General features: G+C 43.2%; 1 protein-coding gene across 2 annotated transcripts in view; it reads left to right on the forward strand.

Moving 5' to 3' along the window:
- C7H4orf19 (chromosome 7 C4orf19 homolog) overlaps positions 1-23,737 on the forward strand; it is a 77,644-nt gene that overhangs the window by 41,708 nt on the left and 12,199 nt on the right. The window contains exon 2 of one of the 2 annotated variants that reach the window (XM_068975290.1): positions 14,670-14,725. The exons of the other annotated variant lie outside the window; for it this stretch is intronic. The gene's annotated coding sequence lies outside the window, so the exon portion shown is untranslated. The remainder of the gene's footprint in view (positions 1-14,669; positions 14,726-23,737) is intronic. 2 annotated transcript variants of the gene reach the window in all.

A 23,737-nucleotide genomic window follows, 5' to 3' on the forward strand; every position in this document is an offset into this window, starting at 1 on the left:
ACACCCCAGCCAAGAAGGCCCAAGGCTGGATTTTCTGTTTGGCGTTTAACTATTGCACACGTGTGTAAAGTTCCAAGAACATGCTAGGATTTTAACCCTGAGATGTAAGCTTTTAAAGCACCTCTCTGGGGAAGAGGGAGAGAAGGAACTAGTAGAACTGCGCCGGTATAGGTCTGATGAGCTCAAAACCCTGGTGAAGCAACGAAAAAAAGAAAAAAGTTTCAGAAAAAACAATTTCACACAAAATCCCCAGTTCCTCTGCAGTTGCCCAGAGAGAGGAAGCCTATTTGGATTGACCGCAGTGTTCTCCTAGGCAGGAAGTGTGCTCCCTACAGGCTGGGAAAGGAAGATGTCAAGGATTTAACTTGAAAAGCATAACCTCAGATACACAGATGACACCACCCTTATGGCAGAAAGCAAAGAACTGAAGAGCCTCTTGATGAACGTGAAAGAGGAGAGTGAAAAAGTTGGCTTAAAACTCAATGTTCAGAAAACTAAGATCATGGCATGTGGTCCCATCACTTCCTGGGAAATAGATGGGGAAACAATGGAAACAGTGACAGACTTTATTTTGGGGGGCTCCAAAATCACTGCCGATGGTGACTGCAGCCATAAAATTAAAAGACACTTGCTCAAAGAAAAGCTATGTCAAACCTGGACAGCATATTAAAAAACAGAGACATTACTTTGCCAACAAAGGTCCATCTAGTCAAAGCTATGGTTTTTCCAGTAGTCATGTATGGATGTAAGAGTTGGACTATAAAGAAAGCTGAGCACTGAAGAATTGATGCTTTTGAACTGTGGTATTGGAGAAGACTGTTGAGAGTCCCTTGGACTGCAAGGAGATCCAACCAGTCCATCCTAAAGGAAATCAATCCTGAATATTCATTGGAATGACTGACGCTGAAGCTGAAAACTCTAATACTTTGGCCACCTGATGTGAAGAACTGATTCATTGGAAAAGACTCTGATGCTGGGAAAGTTTGAAGGCGGGAGGAGAAGGGGACAACAGAGGATGAGATGGTTGGATGGCATCATCAACTTGATGGACATGAGTTTAAGCAGGCTTCTGGAGTTGGTGATGGACCGGGAAGCCTGGCGTGCTGCAGTCCATGGGGTCGCAAAGAGTCAGACATGACTGAGCGACTGAACTGAGTTGAACTGATACATTTACTTTGCATTCCTTCCAAACTTACATTATATGGTTTAGCAGTGTGTACTCAAATTTAAAGACACTGTAGTTTAAGGAACTATTCTCATCAACAGTTCTAGCCCAGTATACATTATGTAAACTCCATCAGGAGAGAAAAACTTCCCACTTCATTCAAGCTTAAGTTTGTGTGTGCACACACATACATTCTATTATTCTTCTTCTTAAAAATTCAATTTAGGTAATCCAGTTCAATGCTTATAGTTTGAGGTTTTAATTCTGACAGCTTGTCATATTTGGTTAATCATATTTTGTGCTTTTTTTTCTCATTTAGAATGTTTCCCACCCAGGAACCTAGCTTGAGATTTTATGAAGCATGATGATATAGCAGCTCTCACTGAAATCTATGAATTTGAATGATGTTTAAATTTAACAGTATATTACCTAAAATCCTTATGCATAAAATATTTCTAGGCTAAATTCTGTGATTTCCCCAGAAACACATATCAAATTGTCTTCAGTAATGTGCTACATAAATATAACTAGGTACTTTAGATTACAGCCATTAATTTTATTCTTTTAGTATTCCTAGCTTTGAAATTCATATATATTCCTTCCTTTGTGTCTTCTCCTTAACCATATGATCATGTATTATTGTGTTATAATTTTCTTATATCTCAAGGTTAAACTAACTCCCAGTAGCTCTGTTATCCCTTCTGTGCTTGAAATGCTTAGCATTTGCTGAAATTGCCTGTGGCTTGACAGTTAATCCTTGGTGTCCCTGAAATTCAGAATAAAGAATAGGGTTTCTAACTGAATATAAAATAAAAAGACAAGTGAGGTCTTGGAATCCTGACTTCCTTTAGATTTGACCTGATTAATAAGCATAACAAATGGGTTGTTCTTTTTATTCCTAGAAGAAAATGCTATATTCTAGCAGGGGAAATATAGAATCAGTTCAGCCTATTTACCTTCCTATTAGAAGGCATGAGGGGGGCCTTCCCTAGTGGTCCAGTGGCTAAGACTCCAAGCTTCTAATGCAGTGGGCCCAGGTTCAATTCCTGGTCAGGGAACTAAATCCCACATGCCTCAATTAAAAGTTCTCATGCTGCAGCTAATACCCAACACTCCAGTATTCTTGTCTGGGAAATCCCATGAAAAGGCGAGCCTGGCGGGCTACAGTCCATGGAGTCATAAAAAGTCTGACATGACTGAGCGACTAACACTTTAACTTTTCACCTTTCATTACTCCTATTCCACAATTTAAAAAAAAAAAAAATATATATATATATATATAAACACACATAAGCCTTTTTGTATTTGTAATTTTTAAATATCTACTTAAAGGGTCTAAAGAGGCTTGGAATCCCAAATGTATTGGTAGATGTTCCAGGGCAACATATTTTTGAAAGTCTCAAATACTCTTTAAGAGAGTTTATCATTCATCTAAAGAAGACCCTCCCCACATGACTATTATCTATGCTGATTTCACAGGAGAAAACTCAGGCCCATGATTCAACATGAAATATCTACTATAGAAGTTGCCCTTTGGGTCTGCTAAAACACTCCCAATTACAAGTTTTCCTTCACTCTTTTTTTTTTTATTTTCTGAGAAGAGATGAAATAGTGCTTTGAGGGAGCCAAGTAACCATCTTGCATATACCTAAGAAATCTTGTTGTGACCTGGCTTGCTCTGACTCACTTACAGTCACATTTGCAAAGCACATCTCTATTAAGGAAGAGGCAGTGTCCTAAAGGGTCCATGTGTGTCCAGAAAAGGAGTCTTTTCAGTGACTCTGCCACCATCTTCAGACTTAGTTATGTTTGAGGTAGTATTTTAGGGCCTTTGTATGCCTTATCTCTAAACCTTGTAATCGTGCTAGAAACAGCAACATCCCCATTGTCAGTTCAGTTCAGTTCATTTCAGTTCAGTCGCTCAGTCATGTCCAACTCTTTGCGACCCCATGTACTGCAGCACACCAGGCTTCCCTGTCCATCACCAACTCCCGAAGCTTACTCAAACTCATGTCCATCGAGTCACGAATGATGCCATCCAACCATCTCATCTTCTGTTGTCCCCTTCTCCTCCTGACCTTAATCTTTCCCAGCATCAAGGTCTTTTCCAATGAGTTGGCTCTTCATATCAGGTGGCCAAAGCTTTGAAGCTTCAGCTTCAGCACCAGTCCTTCCAATGAATATTCAGGGTTGATTTTCTTTAAGATTGACTGGTTTGATCTCCTTGCTTTCCAAGGGACTCTCAAGAGTCTTCTGCAGCACTACAGTTTGAAAGCATCAATTCTTCAGTGCTCAGCCTTCTTTATGGTCCAATTTTCACATCTGTTCATGACACTGGAAAAACCGTAACTTTGACTATATGGACTTTTGTTGGCAAAGTGATGTCTCTGCTCTTTAATACACTGTCTAGTTTTGTCATAGCTTTTCTTCCAAGAAAAAATAATCTTTTAACCTTAATCTTATGGATATCTAATATTTGTTAATGAAAGAAATGAAGGAAGAAAAAAAACAGCTAGGGAAGTTTCCATTATTTTCTGGAAAATTGCTCACATAGGATTAGAAATGCTTAAATGAAAAGATAAAAATAATAACTGAGCAAGATATATTTGACTCAAGTTTGGACAGGCATCTTAATGGAGACAGACCATGTCTGCAGAGTTCTCAGTTCCCTTAGAAAAGTAAGTGGATTGCTAAGTAATGGTGAGAAATATAGTGCACATTTTTTGAGTGATTATTAAGCATCTTCTTTTTTCTGGTTTTGACATGAAAAATACATCAAGTTCTTTATTTGGAAAGGTGGTGTCCATTTTACCTAACTCACCAGAAATAACACTTAAAGGAAATCCTGAGAAAAAGTTTTTGGTCTCCTGGGATTTTGTAGTTGGTTGGAAGGGAAGCTCTGTTGGTTTTTGGTGTGTGTGGGTGTGTGGGTGTGGGTGTGTGTGTGTGTGGGTGTGTATGTGTGTGTCATTTAAGGAAGCAAGATGAAATAGGTGTGCGTGTGTGTGTGTGAGTATGTGTCATTTAAGGAAGCAAGATGAAATAGGTAACCCATACAGAAGTACTCATTTTTTTTTTAACTTTTGAAAAACCATTGCTCCAAGAAACATACCCTTTAAATCATTTGGCTGCAGTCTGAGCAGACTAGATAGATAATACTTTCCTAGAGGATGCGCACACACTGATGTAATGGCATCGTGAAGTCTAGGAACTTAAATCATGAGAACCCATGTCCAGGAAGATCCTGGGCGTCCATTCAAGTGTGGTCACAGTTGGGGTGTCTTCTGAACCCTGAAGCCATTTCTTGACCTCAGCTCCCTTTAATCAGACCTACTGCCCTGAATCTAGTAGTGTAAGGCCAGACATTTAGGGCCGGCTGGTTAACTATTATTGAGCTCCCACTGCATGCCTGATGCTGGATTGAGCGCCAGACAGTTTTCTTAGGGAATTTACATTCTAGCACAGAACACCCTAGAAATACATAAAAATTCTTTCCTTTATTCATCTAAAATCAGTCAAATGTATGTCAAGCACTTTCCTACACACCAAGGATGCAAGTGTGAAAAATTATGACTCGTATGAAAGGTGCAGCGGGTACTGTGGGAGTTCAGATCCCGGACAACTAGCATAGCCCAGGGCATCCAGGGTGCTCTCCTTTCTGGAAGAGGCCAAGATGGAGTGAGAAGTAGTCAGCTGGACAACATGAAGAGGGCTTTCCAGGGAGGAGAGAGCTCAGGGCAGTCCAGTAAGAACTCCCAAAATGTGAAAGAATTGAGGATTTCTCCTCATTATCCCACCACCGTCTGGGGAGTTTTGCAGATGGGGTGGGGGTGTGGAGACACAGTGATGCCGTGAGCCGGAGGTGGAAGAACAGGAAGTGGGAAAGGGGTGTCGGGAGCAGATTCCAGTGTCCCTTTCCCCCTTCCTCAGGCCCTTCCATGTCCACTTCTGCTTGTTTTGCTGACCTCCTGTCTGCCACGGGTGCTTGGACAAAGACTGGGAAATCATTTCATTTTGATTCTATACTTGCTGTGAACTAAAAGTCAGTAGTTTTTCTTCTTTTTTTTTTCCGTGCTTATTTCTTTGGCTGTGCTGGGTCTTAGTTGCAGCATGTCAGCTCTTAGGTGTGGCAGGTACATGTGGCATTACCTACACTGGAGCCCCATATCCTGGGATTTGGGGTCTCAGTTGATAGAGTGTGGCAGCTTCAGGGCCAGTCAGAGCTCAAATCTTGGTTCTCCTGCTTGCTCACTAGAGGATAAAAGGCAGTTGCGTAACCTTTGTTTTCTCCCCTATTAAGTGGGCTGAAGAATATCTCCAAGAAGGAGATACTATGAGGGCTGTTATGAGGGTTAAATGAGATAATGCACAGAAAGTGCATGATGCATAGTAAGCATCAATATTATTATTATTCATTAACAATATTATTATGCCATTATGAATAATAGGTAGTAAATTAGAGTCTGTGGTTACGAAACTGAATAAGCCACAGCACCAGCCAGAGAGACAGACATCTGTGTAACTGACCACAAGACCAAGGGGTAGAGTCTGCATAAGAATCGGCACAGATGCTTCCACAGGAGTTGGGGACCAGGAGTTCACCAGCAGATCACAGTGGGCCTTTGACCTGGGAGGCAGAATTTCCCTCCCCTCGGAAAGGTGAGCCCAGCTGCACGCATGCATGCTAAGTCACTTTAGTCATGTCTAACTCTTTGCAACTGTATGGACTGTTACCTACCGGACTCCTCTGTCCATGAGATCTCCAGACAGGAATACTGGGGTGGGCTCCCATTCCCTCCTCCAGGGGGTCTTCTCCACCCAGGGATCAAACCTGTGTCTCTGATGTCTCCTGCATTGGCAGGCAGGTTCTCTACCACCAGTGGCACAGTTGTATTAGGTATCTATTGCTGTGTAACATGGTAATCCCCCCCCCAATTAGTAGCTTAAAACAACAAACATTTGTTATCTCACAGGAACCCAAGTAACAGGGCACCTCTGGTTCAAGGTCTCTCTTGGGGTTATAGTCCAGCTGCTGGCCTGGCCAGGTCCATCTCCAGGCTGCATGCGAGCTGGAGAGCCCGCTCCCAAGCTCACTCAGGTGCCCAGTGGCAGGCCTCCAGAGACCTACTTCAGGTTCACTCACATGATTCTGCTTTGGTTCCTCCTCATATACTTTGTTCATCCTTTAGAGCTAGAGTCAGCACTTTGCAGAGGGCCAGAAAGTAAATATTTTAGGATTTGTGGGTCATACAACATCTGTCGCCACTACTCAACACTGCTGTGTAACTTGAAAGCAGCCACAGACAACTCCTCAATGAATGGGCATACCTGCATTCCAAGGAAACTTTATGTAGCAAAACCAGGTAGCCTGACCCTTTCTCTAGACCTCTACAAGGACAGCAGCATGGTTTGAAAAATTGTTGCTGGGCATCACTTAGCGTCTCAGGGCTGCAGGTCCCAATCCATAGTACATGTGGGCTAGAGTAATTTTTCTCAGGGCTTCCCATCACAAAATGCTGTGATTCTAACTTTAATCTTTATTCATAGCAGTTTAATAGCTATTTCTTTGTTCTTACTGTCTCTCTGCTAAGACTAAGAACTTAACCAGAGTGTCAGTAACACTAAACAAATCTCACTGTAAACTGGGAGACACTTACCCAGGGACAGCTGGTAAAGAATCCTCTGCAACTTGGGAGACCTGGGTTCGATCTCTGGGTTGGGAAGATCCCCTGGAGAAGGGAAAGGCTACCCACTCCAGTATTCTGGCCTGGAGAACTCCATGGACAATCCATGACGGTCTCAAAGAGTTGGACATGACTGAGCAATGTTCACTTTCACTAGCCAGGGACGCTTAATATTTTTTTAAATATTTATGTAATTATTTATTTGACTGCCTCGAGTCTGAGTTGCAGCACATGAGATCTTCATTGCTGCATGCAGGCTCTTTGGTGTGGCATGGAGGCTTCTGTCTAGTTGTGGAGCGCAGGCTCAGTAGTTGCAGCACGTGGGCTTAGTAGACCTGAAGCATGTGGGATCTTAGTTCTCCATAAGGATGGATGCCATACATGCTCAATCGTGTCCGACTTTTATGACCCCACAGGCTGTAGCCCACCAGGCTCCTCTGTCCATGGAATTTTCCAGGCAGGGATACTGGAGTGGGTTGCCATTTCCTACTTCAGGGGATCTGCTCAACCAGGAATCAAACTCATGTTCTCTGCATTGGAAGGTGAATTCTTAACCATTGGACCACCAGGGAAGTCCCAGGACAACTTAACTGACATGTTCAAGTCCTCTTCTAATACATGGAGTCTCAGTTAGTCATGGCATGGCTGGCCAGTTTGGGGCAGAGAGTGATGGGCTCTTGCAGCAGAGCTCTTGCCCAGGAGCCCTTGCCCTTATCAATAGCATCATTATAACAGCTACTGGTGATTGATTGCTTACCTATGTCAATGTTGTTGTTCTTCATTCGCCAGGTCATGTCCGACTCTTCTCGACCCTGTGGACTGCAGCATGCCAGGCTTCCCTGTCCCTCACCATCTCTCAGAGTTTGCCCAAATTCATGTCCATTGAATCAGTGATGCCAGTCAACTATCTCATCCTCTCTTACTCTCTTCTCCTTCTGCCTTCAATCTTTCCAAGCATTGGTGTCTTTTCCAATGAGTCAGCTGTCCGCATCAGGTGGCCAAAGTATTAGAGCTTCAGCTTCAGCATCAGTCCTTCCAAAGAGTATTCAGGGTTGGTTTCCTTTACTATTGACTGGTTTGATCTCCTTGCTTTCCAAGGGACTCTCAAGAGTCTTCTCCAGCACCGCAGTTTGAAAGCATCAATTCTTTGGTGCTCTGCCTTCTTTATTGTCCAACTCTCACGTCTATACATGACTGCTGGAAAGACCATAGCCTTGACTGTATGGACCTTTGTTGGCAAAATGATGTCTTTGCTTTTTAACACATTCTAGGTTTGTCATAGCTTTCCTGCCAAGAAAAAGTCATCTTCTAATTTCATGGTTGTGGTCACCATCCGCAGTGATTATCGAGCCCAAGAAGAGGAAATCTATCACTGCTTCGACCTCTTCCCCTTCTATTTGCCATGAAGTGACAGTATTGGATGCCGTGATCTTAGTTTTTTTAGTACTGAGTTTTAAGCCGGCTTTTTCACTATGTCAATACCAAGTATGTAATCCATGGTTAACAGCTCTTAAGGTTCTTAAGATGCAGATACTTACAGAATCACAAACAGTGAAGTCCCTACAAGAGATACATGAGAGCTGAAAATTTCAGCTCTGAAAATTTCCCGTGAAGTAATTCCACGTAAGTCTGACTTAGGGTGAATATACAGCCTGATTTTTCTAGAACAGCCGTAATGTCAGATCAAATCATTCAGAGGTTGAAAGAGGTCTGGATTACTTTTTTGTTGTTCTCTTCAAGGTTCTTGGTATATTAAAGTAGTAAAATAATGACAGAATGGGATAATAAAAATTAGAGAACATTTTAAAAGCTTTCATGTACAGATCTGCAATATTGCATACATGCATAAAGGTAAAATTTTCCAATTTATATGGAAAGTATTAGTTCATTGGGAATTGCAGGAAATTTACTATGGAAACATGGGGCTGAAGTTCAAAGCTGTGTGATAAACATTGTCTTCTTGCAGTCCTGTCCATGTAGCTCTGGCTGTATATTTGGAGATAGTGGTGAAGAGCCTACACTGAGGCCCTCCGTGAATGGGAAGCCTGGGTTAGTTGACCTCCTGTTTCCCGTACTTCCTACCTGCCCCCATGATGATAGGCTTTATGACAGAAATCCTGTCATAGGGAAGACTCCATGATATAAATGAAAAGCTTTCTGAAGCCCAGCTCCACCATTTGCTAGATGTGTAACCTTAGATGAGTTAGTTCAGCTTGCTAAACCGTTCTCTATATTCATAAGATGGAGCTAGTAGTGCGTATTTCCACGTTATGGGAAGAAGACGAAATAATGCATGTCAAGCACCGAACGCAAACTGGATGTTCAAGTGTCAGATACCGTCACTATCACCACACATACACACACACACACTCACTCAGTCTTGCCTCCAATCTGGAGCCCAAGTTTGGGTTTTGAACATCTGTTGAGTGTAATTACACTGCCATCCCTGGGCCTAGTAAAGAGTCCTGTGCCCACAATTTCCCTGAGCTCCCGTTCACAAATGAACTGCTGGCCCTACAACTGTGGTGACTTGGCCCTCGGGCCCTGCCTCCTGTTCCATCCCCCCTCGCCTACCCTTGGTAAATGAAGGTGTGAGAGTCAGCATGTACATCTGAGACACATCTCTTATGCCACATCTGTGAGAAAACTGAGACAGAATCAGACTTTATAAATAGAAAAAGGTAATATCCAAAGGGCATTGACATAAACAGGTTTACAGGATGGTTTACAGCCATTTCTCCTGGGGCCCCTGCTGTTAAGAGGGACACACCTTGTGACCTCCACCTGGGAAGAGCTTATGCTGCAAAGAGAGAAAAAAGATAAAATTAATAGAAGTTAAGAATACAGGTCAGACTTCCCAGGTGGCTTGGTGGCAAAGAATCCACTGCCTGCCAAGCAAGAGATGAGGGTCCTTGGGTCAGGAGGATCCCCTGGAGAAGGAAATGACAACCCACGCTAGTATTCTCACCTGGGAAATCCCATGGACAGAAGTGCCCGGCAGGCTACAGTTCATGGGGTCACAATGAGTCAGATACGACTTAGCGACTAAACAATAAGGATCCAGGTCTGATTCCCTGGCATCTACTGTGCGGGGTTTTTAACTGTTTGGTAAGAGAGGATTTCTGCCTGGATGGGTGATGGCCAGGCAGGTTCCCTTTGCTTTCACCTGGATAAAGCTCTGAAGGGCGGTGATGCCTTGCGGATGCAGCATTGCCTGGTTTGTGATGGAGAAACAGCCTCCTGGCTGTCTCTTAGCAGCTTGGCCCTATAGATCTTTACTTTGTGTCAGAAGAAAATTAGGAAAATGAAAGGCAAAGAAAATCGAAATCAGGTCACTTGTTACAATTATATAAAGCACCATAGACTTGGAACTTGGAAACTGCAAGGAGGGTGACTTTAACAAAAATGGAAAGTCCCAGAAATGTTAAGCAATAGAGAGAAATGGTTAACTGGCATAATTAATTGCAATAATTTGCAGCCATTTAAAACTATCATTGTGGACATTATGGATTGTCATGGAAAAGGCTCAAAATATAATGTTAAAGGGGGAAAAAGCAATACATGAAGTTGTTATATATTGTGTAAAATGGATATGCAAATGGACATAAAATAAATCCTGAGAAAAAACTGAGCATCTAACCCAGGTTAGGTTCCTTGACTAAGGCTTCCTCCCACACTTTTCCTAAACTTTGTGTGCTTATATGTACTTGTGCATGTGTCTGTGTAATTATATCTATTTTATATATAAATATGTACACCTACAAATATATTTTTAGTGAAAAAATTCTTAAAGCATTTGAAAAAGATTGGAGGTATTTGTGAGCAGAGCAGCTGCAAAAGGGAAAAAAAAAAGTTTATATGCTTTTTAAAAAAGCACTTAGACTTTGCACCAAGGACTAAACTTTAAAATCCATCAATAGATGAGTGAATTTTACACTTTCTACTGCAGCTGATCATGTGTTACTAAAGTAATTAGGGCCTTTCTTTTTTCCCATAGAGATTCTAGAGATAAATCACAGTTTTGTTTTTCCTTGGTTTAAATGGCATTCTTCTTTGATCATTGCTTCACAGAGGGAAAAGATATTTCCTTGTGCAAAGTAGTGGTTAACTTCTCACAACCTCAGACAACAAAGGGCCCCTCTGTGAGGACACAGAAATTCCTCCTGGAATACAGGGAAGGCCCCCAGCTGAACCGTATCCAAGGAAGATGCCGCAACGCTTGCAAAGCTTGTTGGGAGAAAGGAGCCCAGCTGGAGGTCTTTTCTTTCTATTCAGATATTGGCCCTGCTTAGAGGTGGGGGTGGGGGCAAACCCATAAAAGAAAACCCCAAAACAAGCCTGAATGCATTTACAAATTACAAGGAAAAGTTAATTCTGGCAACCAGTGTTGGTGCCAACTGAGGCTTATCATATTTAGAATTTAACTCCACTTGGGAAGAAAGTTGGGTTTTCTTCTCATGGAAGTTAGAGAAGTACACCGAGATGGGCTGTATGGCATAAATGCTGAGTAAAAGCCAGTCTGTGGGTAGGTTACACGCTGGTTCAGCTGCCTCGGCCACCTCTACTCTTGGGCCACTGTGAGTGCCACATGTGGCCACTGGTTATAATGGGAATCCCATCAAGGCAGGCTCTGAGCGTGGCATCCACAGCGCCCCCTACCTGACTCCTGCGAGTTTACATGTCACCGTGCTTCCTTTTCCACCAGCTGCAAGCCTCTTCCCCCTCCAGCCACCGTCTCATCAGCTTGAGCTTCTCGACCTTGGGAGGGTTTACAGAACAATGGGCAGGCCAGGCTGGCATGTCCTGGGCTTTGAGTGACTGCCAGTGCCCTTCCCTCTTCTTTCTTCCCTTTGCCCTTCTTCAACTTAAATTCCTATTCCTGATAGAGTTAATAAAGTTCCTGGTCAATGAGAGAGCTTTTTGAAAAAGCCAGAAATCAGGGCGATGATGAGAAGAAATGAGAGACGAGGGGACCCTCTTCTGTACTGAGAGCCCCTCATCCCATGTAGATTAAGAACAGTGAGAAGAATGGCAGCTGCCATTTCTGTGCTTCTTCTGCACCTGCTTATCCTGATTCTTGCATTATCTGTATACCTCACGTGCGAATAAACAAAGGTGCAGAGAGATTTGGAAGTTTGCTTAAGGCCACACAGCTAATTAGTGGGGCAAAGTTTCCAACTCAGGAGTTTCTGAGTTCCCCAGAACTCTCTCCTCTTTTTGCTACACAAAAGTGCTTTCCCAAAGACTCAAAAACTATTAGTCACCATCAGTATTTGCCCTCAACATCTTTGGCCAAACAGGATCAGGACATGTAAGAAAGACTCCTTTCTACTTCCAGCAGTGGCTCCAATTGAAAAAGAGTAAAAGTTCTATTCCATGTACAGATAACTAGTTAAATATCAAACTCACCAAGGCTCTACAGACCCATGGAATGTGGTCCCTTCAGGGGTTCCATGTACTTGAAAACACTGTAAAAATCACCATTTAGGAAGCTGTAGACCAGCACCATCAAGTAGAACTTTCTGCAGAGAGAAAAATGTTCTGTGTCCACACTGTCTGATATGACGGCCATCAGCCACATGTGGCTTTCAAGCTGTTGAAATGTGGCTGGCTGGTGTAACCCAGGAATTGAATTTTTCTTGTGTTTATTTTTTAGTAATTTAAATAGCCACATATGGCTAGTAGTTACCAGATTGGACTGTGCAGCTCTAGAATATTCTGGCAGGTTGATTGCTGGTCCCCACGTTTTCATGATGCTTTGCCAATAAGCTTTATTATAGGACTGGATTGTAATTACTTGTTTTTGTTTTGCCCACCTCACTAGGCTGTAAGCAATTAATTTTGCTAGATCATGTCATTAGCACATGACCTGGCCCACAGCTGTTGCCAGGTCATGCCCTAACTGTGACCCCATTGACTGCACCACTCCAGGCTTCCCAGTCCTTCACTATAACCCAGAGTTTGCTCAAACTCATGTCCATTGAGTCAGTGATGCTATCCAACCATCTCATCTTCTACCACCCTCTTCTCTCCGCAGTAGTAGGCATTAAGTAATTAATGTAGGCTAAATAAATGAATGGGAATCAGCTTTAATTTGAAAGCATCATTGTTATTGCTTGCTATCATCTAGTTTACATTTTCTCCTGACTTTGCTCTTAGGACTAGATTGGTTCCCAAATTTCCAGGCGAAGCCCAGACTGCCCACTTATGAGCATCTTTTTTTCCTCTTTCCTGGTTATTTGCCTCAGTAATGTTTCTATTACCATTTCTTGATTTTTTTTTTTTCAGTTTTAGACATTATCTTCCACTATGGAAGAAGATGGTTCAACTTCCACCCCCAGACCCACCACAAATAAGGAATGTCCCCCCTCCCTATCAAACCCCACCTCCAGTTTTAGATAAATAACTAGTATTTATTATAACTACATAAGTGCTGTTCACAGCTAAGCCAAGTAGAGAATTATAACTACATTTTCTTTCCTGCAGTTTTTTTTCTGAAGGTAACAAATGATTTGGTTTTTGTTTTTATTTTTTTTTCATTTGTTCAGTATTCTGCATCCTTACCACTAATTTGACGCCAGATTCTTTCCCTAGCATGTGTATTTTTCTCTGTAGGATACTTCAGTGATTCTGTCAATTTCTTCTCTTAAAAGAAAACTGCCCAGAGCCTTCTTCCCTTCTGCAATGGGAATGAGCTTCCTCCGGGTTGTGCACAGTGCTGGGATTCTGGAATCTCCATGGCGATCGTCCTAGGGGTTCCTTTTGTCTCTCTCCTGTGTTTAATGTCCTGTTTCTTATATTCCTTGCCTTCCCCTCTTGGTTTACTTCCTCATTTGTTTATTACATCTTCTAATAGACTCCTTTCCAAGAAGGGATGGTAGAATTTTTGAGACTTTTCTTATCTGAAATGTCTTTATTGTACCTTCTCATTTCGTTGGTAATTTGGGCAAATTTAGAATAATGTGTAGGAGATCAAACCAGTCCATCCTAAAGGAAATCAACCTTAAATATTCCTTGCAAGGACTGATGCTGAAGCTGAAGCTCCAAAACTTTGGCCACCTGATGTGAAGAGCCAAGTCATTGGAAAAGACCCTGATGCAAGGAAAGATCGAGGGCAGGGGAAGAAGGGGGCGACAGGATAAGATGGTTTGATGGCATCACCGACTCAATGGACATGATTTTGAGAAAACTCTGGGAGATAGTGAAGGACAGGGCAGCCCGGCATGCTTTAGTCCGTGGGGTCGTAGAGAGTCGGACACAACTAAGCACAGCCCAGCACTGTGTATGTGTTTAAGAAGTCTAAAGCCGTTCTGATCCCCAGCTCTCTGCATATGGTCAGCTTTTCCTTTGTAGAAGCCTATAGGAGCTTTACTTTTACCGCACTTCTGAAATATCACAATGGTGTGTCTTGGCGTTGGGTTTAGTTTTATTTATCACTTTGGTCACTTGGTGAGTGCTTTTATCTAAAATCTCATTCCTTCAGTTATGTAAATTTTTCTCAACAGCTTTCCTGTTGTGCTGTTTAAATCTCACTGCAACCATATTTTATAGATGAAACACTGATGTTTGGGTAAATGATTAATTGGGCATTAATTGATTGTTAATTCAGTATCGGAAGCTGGGCTGCAAACTCAGGCCTGGTAAACTTCAAAGCCCTTGTCTGCCTGGAGTCACTGGTTCAGGCCAGGAATCCTTTCCCCGACATCGCTACCTACGTCTCTCTCGGGAAATGCTTTCTGCTGTCACTTTTAAGATGCATCTTGGCTATGAAAAGGAGACAACTGGCAGGCCTGTTTTTAACTGTTTTTTGGTTTTTTTAGTTACAGGAAGAGAAAGTAAATGTCTAGGGAAACCTAATGGACAATCTCCACAACAGGTAAGCTCTTCTCTTTCTTATGTTTTGGGAAGAAGGTCTGTTCTTTCCACTTTCCATTAAATTTTCTATTATTTGGTCTCCCCCTGCAGTTTTTATTACCTGAAACATTAAAGCCAGTAGACAGGGCAATCCCCAAAGTCCATTTCTTTCAGATTCATTCAGGTTTGAGTAAAATGCTATTATTTTCTTTTTCCTTTTGTTGTTTGGCAACAAAGAACAAAGTTTGTTTGTTCTAAAACAAGTAACATGCAACATGACCCATCTAAGTCTTCACATTGAACAATGTACAATGTGAGGCTGAAACAAGAAGGCTGAGTATTACCTTGTTTGAGCTCAGTTAGCTCCACTCCAATATTTCGCCACCCTGTGCATGCCCAAAAATGAACCCCAAAGCACAGCAAGTATTAATGTGGGACTTATAATTAATTTTAGACAGTCGATAATTCACAGCTGTGGAATCCACAAATAATGAGGAGCAGTTGCGCATATAAAGCGCATGGAACACTCAGTCCATGGGGCATTCTATGGAAGGTTGCTATTTTTATTGTCATCTTCGTTATTCTATGTTATTAAATCCTGAGGCTCTTGGACATCTTTGAAAAGTTTTCAGTTCAGTTCAGTCGCTCAGTCGTGTCCAACTCTTTGCGAGCCCATGAACTGCAGCACGCCAGGCCTCCCTGTCTATCACCAGCTCCCGTGATGGAGACTCATGTCCATTGAGTCGGTGATGCCATCCCACCATCTTATCCTCTGTTATCCCCTTCTCCTCCCGCCTTCAATCTTTCCCAGCATCAGGGTCTTTTCTAGTGAGTCAGCTCTTTGCATCAGGTGGCCAAAGTATTGGAGTTTCAGCTTCAGCATCAGGCCTTCCATGAATATTCAGGACTGATCTCCTTTAGGATGAAAAGTTTTCGGCAGGGGGACTGATAAGATTCAGGTTTGTGACCTAGAAAGAGCCCATGACTTCTGTGTGGCAAATGTCTTAGAAGACACAGGGGCATGCAGTGGCAAGAGGATTTGCAATAACTCAGGTAAGAAGGGAGTGATGCTGTCTTAGGACGGGCAGGGCAGAGCACACAGAGAGACAAGAGAGGGCCTCAGAGAGCGTGTCGGAGGTCACCTTCCCCCGGAATGTGGTCTAGACCCCTACCAACCCCTTTATCTGCTCGCTTTCAGCCATAAGTCTTCTCGAGTCTTTTCCCAAGATTACTTGGGCACTGTTGCCTTATAGAACACAATGCACGCATACTTTATTTTATTTTAATATTTATTCTTTCTTTCTTTCGTTGGCTGCATCGGGCCTTAGTTGCGGCACTGGAAATCTTCATTGAGTCACACAGGATCTTCCATTGTGGTGCACAGTATCCGTAGGTACAGCACACGGGCTGCAGAGTGCACGGGCTTCCGCAGTTGCAGCACATGGGCTCTCTACTTGCAGCGAGCAGGCTTAGTTGCTCTGTAGCATGTGGGATCTTAGTTCCCAACCAAGGAGCAAACCTGCCTCCCCTGCATTGCCAGGCAGATGAGTAACCACTGTACCACCAGGAAAGTCCCCATGTTTAAAATTCATACTTTTAGCACTCCCTGAGTCACGTATTTATGCATCATTGCCAGACTGTGAGTTCTTTGCAGCTCCCTGGAACTGAATTTGGTACCTGCACAAAATAGGTGCTCAGGAAGTATTTGATGTGTGAATAAGTGGCGAACCCTTTAACGTACCGCAGAGATCTCTGCCTCTTGTGTCCTGGTCACTAGCAGAGTGTTTTATCCTCAGATTCTCAAGGATATTCAAGGCCTTGAAACCATGCTTATTCTTTTCAAGTGCAAACTTCAAAGAAATAAGGGACATGAGTTTGAGCAAACTCTGGGAGATAGTGAAGGACGGTGAAACCTGGCGTGCTGCAGCCCATGGGGTCACAAAGAGTGCCTGAACAGCAACCAAAGGAACATCAGCATCCAAATCCTGCACATGCAGCGTCATCTACAGACATGGGAGAGCCTGGTTTTTCTTGTCCTCTGACCAGGCCACACTTCCCACCTTGAGTGGGAAGCCTGTATTATAAAATACAGCGATCGTGTAGGGGGATGTTCTTTAAGAGTCGCTGAAGTTTGGGCATCGAGAATACTGGGGATTAACCAGAACTAGTCCGTTCCCAGCATCTAGCCTTGAGCTGTGTTGCTTTTAAAGTCGTCATTCTTTGCAGCTTTACGAGACTGCAGCATTTATAAACTGTAGAAGTTTATAAACTTCTGTCCACATCGCCTCTTCTGCAGCTTCTGCATTTCCAGAACTTCATTTTTTCTAAATGCTTCAGTTATCTTCCAGACGTCCCCCACCTTCCAGATAAGGCTACTTATCAATGTTAGCGACATACCCTGTGTTGGAGACACGCCTGATTCTTATGGGATTCCAGGGAGGATTGGGTCAGAACATCACCCGTTTCTATTCTCAGTGTCTAAAAGTCACTCGGCCAGAGTTAAAAAATTTTCTGATAGACGATGGCCATGAAGGTGAGAGCAGCTCACATCTATTAAGAACCTGCTACTTGCTAGTCACATTCTGCCAGGTCCATCACATGTACGCAAGCCGTGTGGTTCTCAGAGGAACCCTTCACAATTCGGTGTCACTGTTTCCCTATCTAGTGGCTGGCAAAGCTTAGGCTCTGAGAGGTTAAGCTACTCAAGATCATCCAGCTTAGGACAGGCCAATCCAGATTTTGACTCCAGAGCCCACTCCCTTAATTACGATAGACAGACTGTCTTCTATCTACTGGGTCTTAAAATTGTTCGTCCTCTTCTTCTAGAACCAGATATGATTTTTACACATGTTCTTTGACCAGTCCTTCTATTGAGGTGGCTATAAAAATGAAATCAATTATGAACTTAATGCAAGGATCTCTCTGATGTGTTTAAGCAGATACCCTACTAAAGATTGGTAATGCTGAGCTTCCTATATAACTTGAGTCAAAGTCAAGAGGATCAGCCCAACAAGCTGAGTTGAGATGAGTCATGTCAGATGATACTGTGATTATGGGTGGTCAAGGGTGTGATGGGACAGGGGCCACCGAATCCCACATGAAAGAGACATAGAACTGCAGATGTTAAGTGAAAACACATCGTCTTCACTTCAAATTTTAAAAATCTTCTCAAATTATATTATCTGAAGAGTCTCCAAAGTGTACTTGTTCATATTCTTAGAAACTAAAAGCCACCTAGAAGGTGATGGCCTGTCCCCATCTTCAGCTGAGCCTGAGTCTTTGTGCTGTGGACATTACCCCTGAACACATGTGGTTTGGTTTGGTTACCAGTGACATGGTCTATTAGTTCATCAGTGAACAAGATTCTACCCAAGTAGCAGAATTCAGGGTAAACACCTAATCCCATATCATTGATGGTCGTCTGTCATGTTAAGTGAGATTGTGTATGTGACCCCTGGGTCAGGAAGATCCTCTGAGGTAGAAAATGACCTCCCACTCCAGCACTCTTGCCTGGGAAATTCCTTGGACAGAGGAACCTGGTGGGCTACAGTCCATGAGGTTGCAAAGAATCAGACACAACTGAGCAACTGAGCATGCACGCATGTATATGTGATTAGCTGAGCTCTCTGTAACATCTCTTTCACTTCAGAGCTGTCTGTGGTCATTTGCAAGACTTCCTCAAAACATATTTCAAAAGCAACTGATAAGCGCATGGTGATATCTGGATTCCCAGCTCTAAGAGTTATAGATACTGTCTTCAACTGTTGAGTTAGAGACTTCCTGAAGGATTTAGGGGTGTATTAAAAATAAACTTCCTGCCACTACATTGATAATGGGGAATAGATTAATGGCACCCACATGAGTAATAGAGAACGCCCTTCATATTTCAGCAGACATAAGAGACACCTAAACTTATGTATTAACCACAGTCACCCCTATGTGTTAATGATGTTGAGCATTTTCATGAGATTACTGAAAATAGTGTGAAGGCCCATGTGTTCCCTATACTTTCTCCAGTTAGAATATCTATATACTAGAAGGGTTTCAGAGCTTAGAAGGGAAGACAGGAGACTTGTCTAGAAGTTGTTTTGCACAGTAAACAGACTGATGCGGGGTGGGAAAGGCAAGAGAAATTGACGGAGATGACGGAGGGGCTAAAGTCCCTTCCCCAACCACCACTGACCCCCACCACCGTGACTTGTCCTACATCAGCAATTAGCAACACGTACATTAGATGCTACCCATCTATACAGAGTCCAACACTCTTGTTGTATATCACTTAATAACTAGCTAGGAAGCCTTTAGTCAGGATATTATTTGTATTAGGGAAGGTCCAGTCAAGAATGAGAACTCTTCCCTTCAAACAGAAGGACATTATAGTCAGTGGGTTATGTGGGTATTGGAAGATCTGGGAAACCAAATGAGATGCTGAGATAAACACAGAGATGGTCAAGGCAGGAAGACATTACCAGCCTCAGGGGAGGCCCAGAAGCAGATGCTGGGCCAGTGGCTGGAGTGTGGTGAGGCACCATAGCGGGTGGGGCTCTTGCACATCTCTTGCTATGGAGGAGAGCTGGCCACTACCAGGATGAACAGGATGCCGTCTGAAGCAGAGAGAGGAAGGGAACCAGTCCCTGACTACACTCATCCTCTCCTTCTTCCACCAGTACCTTCCACTGGCGGGACTCACCCACATCCAGACAGGGTTCCTCAGCATTAGGGTGCCCTGAAAAACTGAGCGGACAAGGGAGGCAGAGACCGATCCAAGAGCAGACAGGCAGTGGCCCGGCCCAATGCTGGCATTGTTTCAACTATCAGCTGGATTTGTTTCAACTGTTCCTCAATTAGTAAACATTTAGGTTGTCCAAACTGATCCCTTTATTATTGGACACTTGGTTTATTTTCACTTTCTCCTGTTATAACACCCATAGAGAAGGATAGAAGAACATAAGTTAAAAACTGTTAAAAAGCAAATTCTGAAGAACAGAATTTTTAGAATCTTAACAGGATTGTAAGCTGTGCCCACTGGCAGTGGAATTGGAAGCAATGACTACTGGTATTAGTCTCTGACCACAATCATTTCTGACCAACATAAAGTTATGTTTTGGCCAACTTGGTTTGGGCCATGCCATCTGTCACCGAAAGGGGCCAGTGGTAATGGTAACCACCTCACTTTTGCCAGAAATTCCCCAAGACACAGAGTTCTTAGAGTGTTAGGCCTCTCCCTTTAAGTAGATGTCACCTAGACCAACCAGTAACATTGGCAAAACAAAAAATCCTGCCTGCCTTTATTTCCCTAACACCATAAAGCAGTAGTTCTCAGAGTGTGGTCCTTAGACAGCAGTGTTAGCGCCACCTGGGAGCTTGTTGGACATGCAGGCTATCAGGCCCCACATAGACCCAGGAGGGTGCCTGTGGCCCTGGTGCCCTCTGCCTCTCAATGTCCCCAGGATCCCACCCCTGTCACCTGCATGCCTTGGTCTTTGTTCAGTAATGAATTGCACTCCTGACCTAAATAGGAGCCTACTCCCAGGAATTTACAGTCCAGACAATAGGGGAATAGCTTCTCAAACTTTTTCCCTATAACCTTTCTCCCTGGGGATACAGGAAGAAGGACCTGGTCTAGAGGGCTGACCACAAGTTACCAACAGAACTTGTAATTTTCTGCATACCTTTGTTTAATTCTAATAATTGAGGCCAATTTGCCTTTTCAAACACAATATTCTGAATTTTTTTTAAATAAAAAGTAATGGAGAAGGAAATGGCAGCCCACTCCAGTGTTCTTGCCTGGAGAATTCCAGGGACAGTGGAGCCTGATAGGCTGCCCTCTATGGGGTCGCACAGAGTTGGATACGACTGAAGCGACTTAGCAGCAGCAGCAGCAATGGGCTTCTTCCCCGAAAACCTTCGAACTGGGCCAAATTTAGTTTATAGCTTATCTTTACCTCCTAGAATATGGTCATGTACCCTCATCCAGAAGATGGGGCCCCAAGACCAGCTCACAGCATGGGCAGCCCACAGGGTCTGGGGCCAGCACAAGGATGGCCCCAGGGAAGGAACGGTGACATGGACAGGTCCAGCTGCAGCAGATCTAACCCAGGGGAGGGAGTGAACCCCTCCACACCCTATCCCGCCTCCCCTAGTCCCTTCCCCAAAACTTTCATCCAGGCATCAGATCCCATTTGTGTGGAGAGAGGTGTCTATAGAATTGCAGGAGTCTTTTGACCCATCCATTGTCTGGCCAGGCTACAGAGTAAATCCCATGCCCAGCCAGAGCTGGAGGAAACTCTGCCATAAAGTGGTACTGTGGCTACCAGAACTTAACACAATAATTATCTGAATGTTTAGGAAATCACCTCTCTGTAACTTCGCCACATGGCAAAGCACCTACACTGTTTATGCCCTGCTGGTGCTGCTGCTGCTAAGTCGCTTCAGTCGTGTCCGACTCTGTGCGACCCCAGAGACGGCAGCCCACCAGGCTCCCCCGTCCCTGGGATTCTCCAGGCAAGAACACTGGAGTGGGTTGCCATTTCCTTCTCCAATGCATGAAAGTGAAAAGTCAAAGTGAAGTTGCTCAGTCGTGCCCGACTCTAGCGACCCCATGGACTGCAGCCCACCAGGCTCCTCCGTTCATGGGATTTTCCAGGCAAAAGTACTGGAGTGGGGTGTCATTGCCTTCTCCGTTTATGCCCTAATTCTCCTGTATTTAAGGCCTTTCCCATACTAAGACCCTCCCTTGAAATTAAATAACCAATATATACTGCCATCTGGTGGCGAATAGATGAAACCACATGTATGAAATACTGTTCAGTCCCTAAGTGGTGTTAGGCACTTTGCCAACCCCGTGGACCGCAACACGCCAGGCTTCCTTGTCCTTCACTATCTCCCAGAATCTGCTCAGACTCATGTCCATTGAGTCGGTGATGCCATCCAACCATCTTTTCCTCTGTTTTCCCCTGCTCTTCCTGCCCTCAGTCTTTCCCAGCAGCAGGGTCTTTTTCCAGTGCATTTGCTCTTGGTGAAGGTATTGGAGCGTCAGCATTAGTCCTTCCAGTCAGTATTCAGAGTTGATTTCCTTTTTAATACCCTGTGTAGATTAGTCATAGCTTTTCTTCCAAGGAGCAAGTGTCGTTTACTTTCATGGCTGCAGTCACCGTTCTCAGTGATTTTGGAGTCCAAGAAGATAAAATCTGTAACTGTTTCCAATTTTCCCATCTATTTGCCATGAAGTGATGGGACTGGATGCCATGATCTTACTTTTTGAATGTTGAGTTTTAAGCCAATTTTTTCGCTCTCCTCTTTCACCTTCATCAGAGGCTCTTTAGTTCCTCTTCACTCTCTGCAATTAGAGTGGTATCATCTGCATATGTGAGGTTGTTGATATTTCTTCCTGCAATCTTGAGTCCAGCTTGTGAGTCATTCAGCCTGATATTTCACATGATGTAATCTGCATAGAAGTTAAATAAGCAGGGTGACAATATACAGCCTTGATGGACTCCTTTCCCAGTTTGGAACCAGTTCATTGTTCCATGTCTCATTCTAATTGTTACTTCTTGTTCTGCATACAGGTTTCTCAGGAGACAGGTCAGGTGTTCTGGTATTCCCATCTCTTTAAGAATTTTCCACAGTTTATTGTGATCCACACAGTGAAAGGCTTTAGCATAGTCAGTGAAGCAGAAGGAGAATTTTTTTGGAATTCCCTTGCTTTTTCTATGATCTAGAGGATGTTCGCAATTTGATCTCCGGTTCTTCTGCTTTTTCTAAATCCAACTTATACATCTGGAAGTCTTCAATTCAGGTACTGCTGAAGCTTAGCTTGAATTGTGAGCATAATCTTTCTGGCATGTGAAATGAGTGCAATTGTACAGTAATTTGAACATTCTTTAACATTGTCCTTCTTTGGGATTGGAATGAAAACTGACCTTTTCTAATTCTGTGGCCACTGCTGAGTTTTCCAAATTTGCTGACATAATGAGTGTAGCACTTTAACGCCATCATCTTTTAGGATTTGAAATAGCTCAGCTAGAATTCCATCACCTCCACTAGCTTTGTTTGCAGTAATGCTTCCTAAGACCCACTTGACTCCAGGATGTCTAGCTCTAGGTGAGTAACCACACCATCATGGTTATTCAGATCATTAAGACCTTTTTTGTATAGTTTTTCTGTATATTTATACCACCTCTTCGTAATCTTTTCTGCTTCTGTTAAGTCCATGCCATTTCTGCCCTTTCTTGTGCCCACCCTTGCATGAAATGACTCCTGGGTGTCTCTAATTTCCTTGAACAGATCTCTAGTCTTCCCCATTCTGTTGTTTTCCTCTGTTTCTTTGCACCGGTCACTTAAGACTTTCTTAACTCTCCTTGCTATTCTATCAGAACCCAAATCAAGAGGATCCAGGTCCCTTTTGCAAAACATACTGGATCACAAGCTGCTTCTTATTGTGAAATTCTGTGGACTCAGAAAAGAACAGAACCTAGTAAGAGATATTAGTAATAATATCTCTCAATTAATAATCGATTATATTAATGTAATAAGAAAGTGATAATATACAAATATTATATAGTTAATGTATAATCAGGAAATGTTAATAATGAAAACAGTAACAGCAGCATTAATAATAGCTACACTGTGCCTGTGTGTGCTAAATCGCTTCAGTCATGTACAGCTCTGTGCGACCCCATGGACTGTAGCCCGCCAGGCTCCTCTGTCCATGGGATTCTCCAGGCAAGAACATTGGTGTGGACTGCCATGCCCTCTTCCAGGATTTCTTCTTGTCCCCGGGATTGAATCCGAGTTTCTTATGTCTCCTGAATTGGCAGGTGGCTTCTTTATGACTAGTGCCACCTGGGAACCACGCTCTAATTTATATATCCATTTACTTATCCATAAAATCCTGGCTTCCAACCTCTGTACACAGTTGGTAGGAATGTAATGATGCAACCACTATGGAAACCAGTATGGAGGATCTTCAGAAAACTAAAAATAGACCACCATATGACTCAGCAATTCCATTCCAAGGCATATATCCAAAAAA

Source organism: Capricornis sumatraensis, chromosome 7 (assembly GCF_032405125.1).
Source record: "Capricornis sumatraensis isolate serow.1 chromosome 7, serow.2, whole genome shotgun sequence".
In the NCBI taxonomy this organism is placed as follows: domain Eukaryota; kingdom Metazoa; phylum Chordata; class Mammalia; order Artiodactyla; family Bovidae; genus Capricornis; species Capricornis sumatraensis.